The sequence below is a fragment of the Etheostoma cragini genome, chromosome 1 (assembly GCF_013103735.1).
Source record: "Etheostoma cragini isolate CJK2018 chromosome 1, CSU_Ecrag_1.0, whole genome shotgun sequence".
Classification (NCBI taxonomy): domain Eukaryota; kingdom Metazoa; phylum Chordata; class Actinopteri; order Perciformes; family Percidae; genus Etheostoma; species Etheostoma cragini.
In genome coordinates, this window is record NC_048407.1 from 3,130,012 (window position 1) to 3,139,140 (window position 9,129).

The 9,129-nt window shown below is 41.5% G+C and overlaps 1 long non-coding RNA gene across 1 annotated transcript in view; it reads right to left on the minus strand.

The window, feature by feature from the left end:
- The window catches only part of LOC117946660, a 28,344-nt gene extending 24,759 nt beyond the window's left edge, over positions 1–3,585 (minus strand). The window contains exon 1 of the long non-coding RNA XR_004657074.1: positions 3,318–3,585. This is a non-coding gene — a long non-coding RNA (uncharacterized LOC117946660). The remainder of the gene's footprint in view (positions 1–3,317) is intronic.
- Between the last annotated feature and the right edge of the window lie 5,544 nt (positions 3,586–9,129).

The following is a 9,129-nucleotide window of genomic DNA, read 5'->3' on the forward strand; positions in this document are numbered from 1 at the left end:
TACGAACAATTAAGAGAAACCTTGTCAGTCGTCAACCCATGCACTTGCTCTTAAAGGTCCCATGACATGGTGCTCTTTGGATGATTTTATATTGACCTTAGTGGTCCCCTAATACTGTATCTGAAGTGTCTTTTACATAGACCTTAGTGGTCCCCTAATACTGTATCTGAAGTCTCTTTTACATAGACCTTAGTTGTCCCCTAATACTGTATCTGAAGTCTCTTTTATATAGACCTTAGTGGTCCTCTAATACTGTATCGGAAGTGTCTTTTACATAGACCTTAGTGGTCCCCTAATACTGTATCTGAAGTCTTTTATACAGACCTCAGTGGTCCGCTAATACTGTATCTGAAGTCTCTTTTACATAGACCTTAGTGGTCCCCTAATACTGTATCTGAAGTATTTTATATAGACCTTAGTGGTCCCCTAATACTTTATCTGAAGTCTTCTATATAGACTTTGGTGGTCCCCTAATACTGTATCTGAAGTCTCTTTCCCAAAAGTCAGCCTTGGTGCAGAATTCCAGCCACTAGAGCCAGTCCCACAATGAGCTTCCCTTAGTTTGTGCCATTTAAGAGTCTGTAGCTTCTGAGGAGGAGAGGGGGGGGGGCAAGGTGGAGGCCGGGGGTGTGGCCTAATAGTATTGGAGATAGCGGAAGGGGATAGACATCCATGTCAAGCTTTGTCCCATGTACTCCAGTAAGCCAGACCCACCAAAGTGTGGTGTGTGGTTAAGAAGTTTCGGAGATTTTTATTTGGAGACAAATTTACCTCTTAACCGTCATGTCAATTGTTTTATTTCTCAATGCCAAAAATGTCAAATATGACATTGTAGCAATGTGGTTGCCTACCCTCTATGGCATTCACATCAATGATGGTAGTACATGGGTTCAATTTGTCAATTTATCTTGGTAAATGGGACATGGGAGTGATATAGGAAACGTTTTATAATTGATAAATCACACAAACTACAACTGCCTGCACAGCCATGTGAGAAATGGACATAATACTATTGTCGGTACCGTGGAATGTGCCGACACCTATCTGTGCTGTGGCCTGATTGATTTTCTGTCATTTCGGTCATATTTTCTTTTAAACGTGTTCCCTGGTGAAACGTTGAGCAAGCAGCAGATGTTTTAAAAGACAGATATCACAGAGCTGTTATCTGATTCCATCTGATGAATTAGAGCCGGGTCCCTCCAGTGCTCAAAGGGAGTCCACTCCGCATGAATTATTTCCAAATATAATTTCAGCTATTAGTCCTCTTTTCTGAACATCTGAACATGAAAAATGTGGAATTAGAAATGAATACCTCTGAATTTCAGAGCAGGGTTTTTGAGACCAGGGGATTCATGTTCATGTTCTCTCGCTCTTTTCTTTTCTTTTTGTATTCCGACTAACTTTCTGACACTTTCATGTGTTAAGTTGGGCTCAAGCCGTTCTATTACCATACAGATTATCTATTGTGAGCTTTGGCAAGCTGCACAAAATAATTAGCATTCAGTAGAGAGAAAGGAAATACAGCGGCAAAGAAAAATGGAATGAAAAAGGGGATTATGTGTATCTTGCTTCTCTTCTGTTTATGTCTCTAATCTTTACTGGGGTCAATGTTTTATCCAAATTGATTTCTTCAAGCTAAATGCTCATGTTCTTGCCATGCGGGATGGTTTTGTTCGCCTATCTCTGTGCAGTTAAACAGTTTCCTTCTTATCTACATAATGGCATGCAGTACAAGGTGATAACTTCATGTGCTATGACAACAGGGAAGAATCAACAAAGACTTCCCTGACTTTTCTCCTTTTTTCAATAATTCATACACAGTGCACACTCACTAGTGTAACCATCAACTTCTGTTAAATCATGAAAAATGTGTTGAAAAGGCCTCAGTATGCTTCACTCAAACTAGGGAGTTGACATTTTTAGCCCCGTGGCGGAAAGAGGAGGAATGGACTCAGGAGTTCTCCACCCGGGGCTTTGATTTATATCTTTATCAATCACATGGAAGTGCAGTATTGCCAGCATGACTTATTGCAAAATTACATGATATAAAAAACATGAGACTAAATAATAACAATTGAAATTATCATCACAAACTAATATAAAAATGGCTAAATCAGGCCCTGACTATTTGGGATTTGGGATTTGGGACCTGGGGCCTGGGGCCTGGGGCCTGGGGCCTAGCACCCGCACCCGCACCCGCACCCGCACCCGCACCCGCACCCGCACCCGCACCCGCACCCGCACCCGCACCCGCACCCTTCCAGGCCAAAGTTGTTCTCTCTAGAGGAACCTCAGCCTCCTTCCTTTATAGCAGAAGCCCCTCCTACAAGACAAACCAAAGTTAATTGGAAATCAATCATACACCATTGTGTTAATTTACCATTCCCAAACATTTCTGGCTTCATGAATACACCATATTTCAACTGTAAAATCAAAAAAGGAACTGATACATGCGGAACAAGCTTCTCAAAACAGAACTCCATGCACTCTGTACACCCCTCTGTACTGGCTGACACTTGGACCATTCCAGGTCTTCCCCTCTGTAAATTACTCTAGACTCTATCACTTCCTGTTTGTCATTTCGACCCAGATCCCTGCTTGAAATGAGAACAGGTGAATGAAAATAAATGACTTGAAATTAATTGTATATGTGTTGTATTTGTCCAACCATGATTTTTTTGTCTTTCGACTAATACTTAAATGAACTGAAATAAAATGACAAACCATGTGTTCACTGATGCAAGCCCACACGCTAATGGTAATGCTCACGCTAACCATCCCTTACTTCTGGTTAGCTTAGCACGATACAACATGCTACCACCGGTTTAAATGAAGGCATGGGGTGACCCCGTGACTTTTGCCGACTAGTCTCCAACAGTGTTAGGCAAGTCACTTTTAAAAAGTAACTAAGCTAGATACTCTGTTACAAATTATAATTGAACTAGTTTCTACAAAAAGTAACTAATGCGTTAAGTTCAAGTACATTTTGTTGAAAGAATATGTTGTTGAAAGACGAACTGCTCCGACCTATTTCTTGGTATTTGCTTGGGGAAATAGCTTGGTTTACATGTAGGGACCCTCATTATGTTAGTGGTATAGAAATAGTAATTTCTTTTTTCTTTACCATATCCGACTACTAGCGTTACAAGCTAACTAGCAGTTAGCTGAAAACTTTTCCATGACATTTTACGCCAGAATTGTCCTTTAACCCTTGTGTTGTCTTCCCATCAACCATGAACTTGCCCTTCCAGGTCAAAATTTAATTTTTCTTGTGCTTTTCCAATGTTTTGGACGTTTTTTTAAAATTAATTTGTCACTTTTTTCGCTTTTTTAAAAACCTGAGCTGGTTTAATAATAGGTTTTATACTTATTCTTGGAATTCATGGTCAAAAAAACTCGTTTGTATCAAATTATACGTTCGTTTTTAGTTAACAAGGCAGAAACTATGAATCATTTTGGCTAATAGTTAAGATCAGAGGATGTTGAGTGGATCCCAGATGGATATATGTCAAAGTTTAGTCCGGATACTGTTTTGAATTCATAAAATTAAAAAAAAAAAAAACGATTAAAGATTAAATAAAACACCCGAAAGTATGCACCCGAATGAAAGTAATTATTAATTTTACCTGAAAAATATTGCATGGAATCATCAATGTTATATTTGGGCAATTTGGTTGAAAAAAAAATCCATATTTCTGATATAAGACTTTGAAACGGGTCAATTTGACCCGAGGACAACACAAGGGTTAAACCTGCCCATCACAATATTGTGGTATGTGTTGCACCTTTTCACTTCACTTTATTTCAAAGTTTTGATATAGCATCTAAATGTATCCATTTTCCTGCAATACAGACGCTGGGTGATTAATGGCAGCGCTGGGCTTTCACTCAGATAGACTAAGCTCCCACTTGTTGCCAGATATGGAAGTCAATATGCATTTCTAAGACCTTTGCAAAGTTGCTTTTCTATTCTATAACTAGAGGCTTTGGCACAAACTCACCCAAAACGTTGCTCTTCAGTTTTAACCTTCATCTTTAGCTCACTTTGACTGAAAAATCTGAAAGCCTTCCAATTCTTCTCCTAACCCCAATTTCCTTACCTACCACCTCTTTCAGTACACCAAGCTGACCTCACCCCTGTCCTTTTTCTTTCTATTGTTTGAATGTTACCTCTCTAGGCCACCTCCTTTTCTGGACTTGCTTAGTCTCTCTCTTTCTGACAGAGGAGATGTCATGAGGGAGGATCTCATTTGAAAGTTCAGCCAAATGTTAGCAGCAGAGGGAGGGGTGTTCCTAAAGACGATCCCTCGCCCTCTCACTCATTGTCAAACACCTTTTCCTCCCCCTGGCCTCCTCTTCCCCCCCCCCCCTTTCTGCTCTTCAGCTTATCATCCCTTGTCTGGCTTCTTGAGACTGGCGGCCAATAACGGTGGAAGAGTCTGATACCATCGGCTGCTGGAGGGAGTGGAGGCAGCCGATAGGTTGTCTGGCAAACCCAAACACCTGTATTCTGTCATTCATTTGATTGTTATCCCTCGCCCCTCCATCCCTCTTGCCTCTGCCATGCTCTCCATCATTCACCTCACTCTGATCTTCCTGCCTGCCTGTCAGAGGGGATCTGCCAAGATTTCTTCAATCTGGAGAGGTGTGTGCATACTGTGTGTGTGTGTGTGTGAGCGTGTTCTTTTTGATGGAGCAAATAGGGAGGCGATTTATAAGCTGAGAAAAGGGAACCTCTTCAAAAGTTTGGCAGGGTTTGAAAGAAATAGAGCCGCGGGTCTGGGGAGAGCTTGTCACCGAGGCCTCTTGTCGTGTCTGTCTACTGACTCCCCCTCCTCTCCTCCTTTTTTCTCCCCCCTCTCCCTATTGTTTTCTCATAATGTCATAGAGAGAGGTAGAGCAATCAGAAGAGGACAATCTATGTGATTGAGAAGGAGAAGATTATGACAATGCAGGGTGATGTTAGGGGTGGAAAAGGTCGGGTTCTTGGAAAAGTTGCTGTTGTAATGCGGCCAAAAGGTCTGTCTCGTGTGTTACCTACACCTCTAAGCTTCAAAACGCTGTGGGTGTTAGATGAAACACTCGTACGTCCAGAACGTCAAGTTTTCCACAAATTCATCAGTTTTATAGAGAGCTGTATTCCTGCATTGACTGCTGTTCCACTGGCTTCAGTAAGTCATTCTCAAAGTGTGAAATGTATTTCTAGGGTTATCCATATTATAATATGTTATATATATTTAACTTTTGTGATTTCATAAGTTGACCAACTATTGACTTATGACTGCATCACATGCAATTTGTATCAAAAGCCATTTTACTTTAATAAAAATGTGAATAAAGGACTTTATTTCTATCCTTCTACTAATGCTACTACTACTTTACAAAGTAAAAGATCAGAGAACTTCTTCCACTTCTGTAAAAAAAGAATGATAGCTAAAGTATTATATATTATATAAAGTATATAGTTTTGTATTGGAGACTATTTCATCCATCCATCCATCCGTCTAACTTTTCTGGAATGGGATCTCGGGGGGAGCAGCTCCAGTAGGATACATTTCACGTATCTGTTAAATCAAGTCTTACTGACAGATGGGTTCCTTTTTAGCAGATATTTCCAACTTTAAGAGATGTGCAACAGCCTGTTTTTCACTTATAGCCTTTCACTTGGACCATACAACATGCCAACTCAAGAAAATAAGAACAGGAAATAAAAAACTAAGTTGCTTCCACAAGAGGCATTTTCTGCATTTTTTTGCCTTTGTGGTTCATGGACAAGACTACCTGTAACCCCTGGCAACTTCTTATCCATCATCTAAACACTGAGAAAACCCTGGTTAACAACTAGAAAGCATCACTCCTGCTTTGACGGCAGAGATTGAAACAAACAGCAGAAAACAAAAGCTGTTGTTGGTGTTTGACAGCGAGCATTACGGCGCTAGTTGGGGATTTGGGCTCAGTGGCGGGGTGGAAAAATCTCTGGGACACGCGCTGGGGGTGTTGGATGGTGTTCGACATCAGTCAGTGCTGTTTGGGGAGTGAGAGTGGGCGGCTGGAGTCATAGCTATTAGACAGGGGAGCATTATATCTCTGGGGGGGATTGAGATCTGACGAGCAAAGCGGGGTTACTAGTTTTTTTCGGCGTAGATGAATACTGCTGGTGATGTAAAGCTCGTTCAAATTTGGCAGTGAAGAATGGGAAGCTATAGTCCAGAGGAACCGCCTTCCACCAGTGTCCCTTTACCATCTTTTATGAGCCTTATCGTCTTTAAACAAAAAGTGGAGTCCTGCCATATGAGATAAATAGATCACTTTAAAAAAAAAAATTAGGATAAGGTTTGACACATTTAGGGATTTAGAATTTAGAGAAATACGTTTTGTCAGAGGTTTGGTGGTTAAGGCGTGTGCTATAATTTCACTGTCGTAAAGTAAGTATATCCGATGCACTGTTCCCCTTTTATTTAGTCTTACAGCTTTTAAAGAACATGCAAAAATCTGACATACATACATACACTACTACTTTCTACTTTTTGGGCTTTTCCACATTTAATTTTTGACAGAATACTTAAGTGAGAAAGGAGGAAGATGTTGTGGGAGCGGAAGGAGGACCCAAACGCAGAGTAGCTGGTAAGAATGCAAAAAGGGTTTATTGGATTAAACCAACACTGCAACAGAGTCCAAAAACACAAAAAAACACAGGGAGCCAGGGGAGAACAAAAAACCGAAGCACAAGGGCTGGAGCGTTCACAGGGGACGGCAAACTGGCAAAAACATCACGAGGAGACTTCCAGGAGCTGGCACAAAGAAGAGGTGTAGACAGGCAGCGGAACAAGAAGGATCTAACAAGAGACAAAGGGAACACAGGGGTTAAATACATGAGGTAATGAGGTAACAGGGGACAGGTGAGACATCAGGTGAATCACATTAGGGCGAGGCAGGACAATCAGACAGGCAAAAGTAAAGCTGAGCAAAACAAGACAGAACAGGAAACCAGACTGTCAACATAAAACAGAGCAAACACTTACCAGGGAACACAAGACAGGACCAGCGACACAAGACAAGGGAGAAAACCAAGACAAAAACACAGCGAGGCCAAAGAATAGGAATAATAAACCCAAACAAAAACCCCAAACCACAACAGAAGATATGCCAGAAATTGTCACAGGTTGGATTAGAATCCGGGACTTCTCCATCAAGGCCTCACATTGCATGTGTTTTGTACCGTCCTCCGCCCCAAGCCAAACCGGTAGAGTCTCTGTAGCGAAGTGCCTCGCCCCCTTGGCAGATCTGTATTGTCTCTATAAGTACAAAGAACGATGTGTGTGTTCATCAGCTACTATCCACTCTAAGCATTGATTGTCATGTTTTCCCAGTTTTAAGATGAATCATTCTTTCCCGTCCATGATGTTGAAGCTAAGACATTTGTGGTGTTGTTGTCTTTTTTGGGCAAATTGACTGTGTAGTAAAACGGTGCTGCTTCTCCTTTAAGAGAACCCTATGCATGAAAGAGAGAGTGAGAGAGAGCGAACGCTGAGTTGCGACCGGAGCAGAGTTAGCTAGCGAAGAAGTTGTGTACACTGTGTTTGAAATAAAACTCCAAACTAAAGCCACGCTCATCATTGAAGCACACAAGAAACAGGACTTTAACCCCGACGTCGTTTACCTTATAACGTCGGCCCTGGAGGACAAGCCTCCCCTGGTTTTACAACCATGGTCGGAAAAGAGACAATCAGGAAAGGTTGACAACTGTTTCACTTCCTGCCTGGCTGTCATAACACCCCGCGGGTTGCATGGAAGTGTCAGGGTGGAGATGAGGCTTGGACCCGAATGCTGAGTATGTTGAGCTTGACAATTTGTTAAACAAAAACCAAAAAGTGAAGGCAAAGCACAGCCCAGAACACGGCAACAACAGAAACGTGATGATGCCACGCAAGACAAAGACAGCTCAGAGACTAAATACACAGTGTTGACAAGAACTAACCAGGAACAGGTGACCCAACAGGTGAAACACATCAGGGCTGGGAAGGACAATCAAAAAAGGCGGGAAAACAGAAGACAGGAAGTTGAAACTAGACAATAAAACAGGAAACAGAACACAAAAACTGTGACCGAACTGGAGGGTTGCCGGTTCAAGTCCCCATACGGACCAAAGTATAGTTGTGGACTGGTACCTGGAGAGGTGCCAGTTCAGATCCTGGGCACTGCCAAGGTGCTCTTGAGCAAGGCACCGAACCCCCAACTGCTCGGAGCGCCTTTCCATGGGCAGCCCCCCCGCTCTGACATCTCTCCATTAGTGCACATATTGGTACTAAGCATAAAGTATACATTATGTGTTGCATTTATGTGCTGTGGGAGACTTCACCTTCCACCTAAGCAGCTCAACAGTCATTTTCAATGAAAGAAGCTCCTACATTACATTTACACAGTTCTTTTCATTTATTTCACCAAGTGTGTTTTCAACATCACCAATAATGCATGCATACCATACAAGGGTGCATGTAGATTGTCTCAAAGAGCACAATTTTACCCTAAACAACTATTTTCAACCAGTACTAAAACCTGAACTTTTCATGGAAGTTCAAATGAACTGAATTGGTTATTTATCCCTTGGGATTAGTTTGTTTGGCCTCATGCAAAGCAGGGATGGGCAAACTCATCTGGAGGGCTGTTTCTCTAACCCCCTCTCTAAGCATCACACGAGAAGCTTCCTGTTTAGGACTACATTCATGCAAATGATATGGTCTCTTTCTCTTCATTTCCTGTCTCTGTCTCCCCAATCCCTGATTCTGTCTGTGTCCCTTCTTCATACTCGCACTCTGCTCTGGTCTAATAATTTAGCTCACCATCTATCAAATATAATTAATAGAATGTCTTAGAGCTCTTTTAAGGTGTTGTTAAGTGTTCCATTAGTGTAAACATTGCTATTTTTTTCAATCCAGGCAAGATCTATCTTTTTATTTATCACACTGTAAAAGGTATGTGCAAGTTCAGCAAAGACTTAGAAGCTGAAACTGTCTCTTAATGAAACCTTATAAGATTTTACTGAGTAAGTTCTGTAATGTACCTTTTTAATTATAAATATTATTGCCCTTTGCTTTCCCCTTATCACACTTTTACTGAAATGGATTTTTT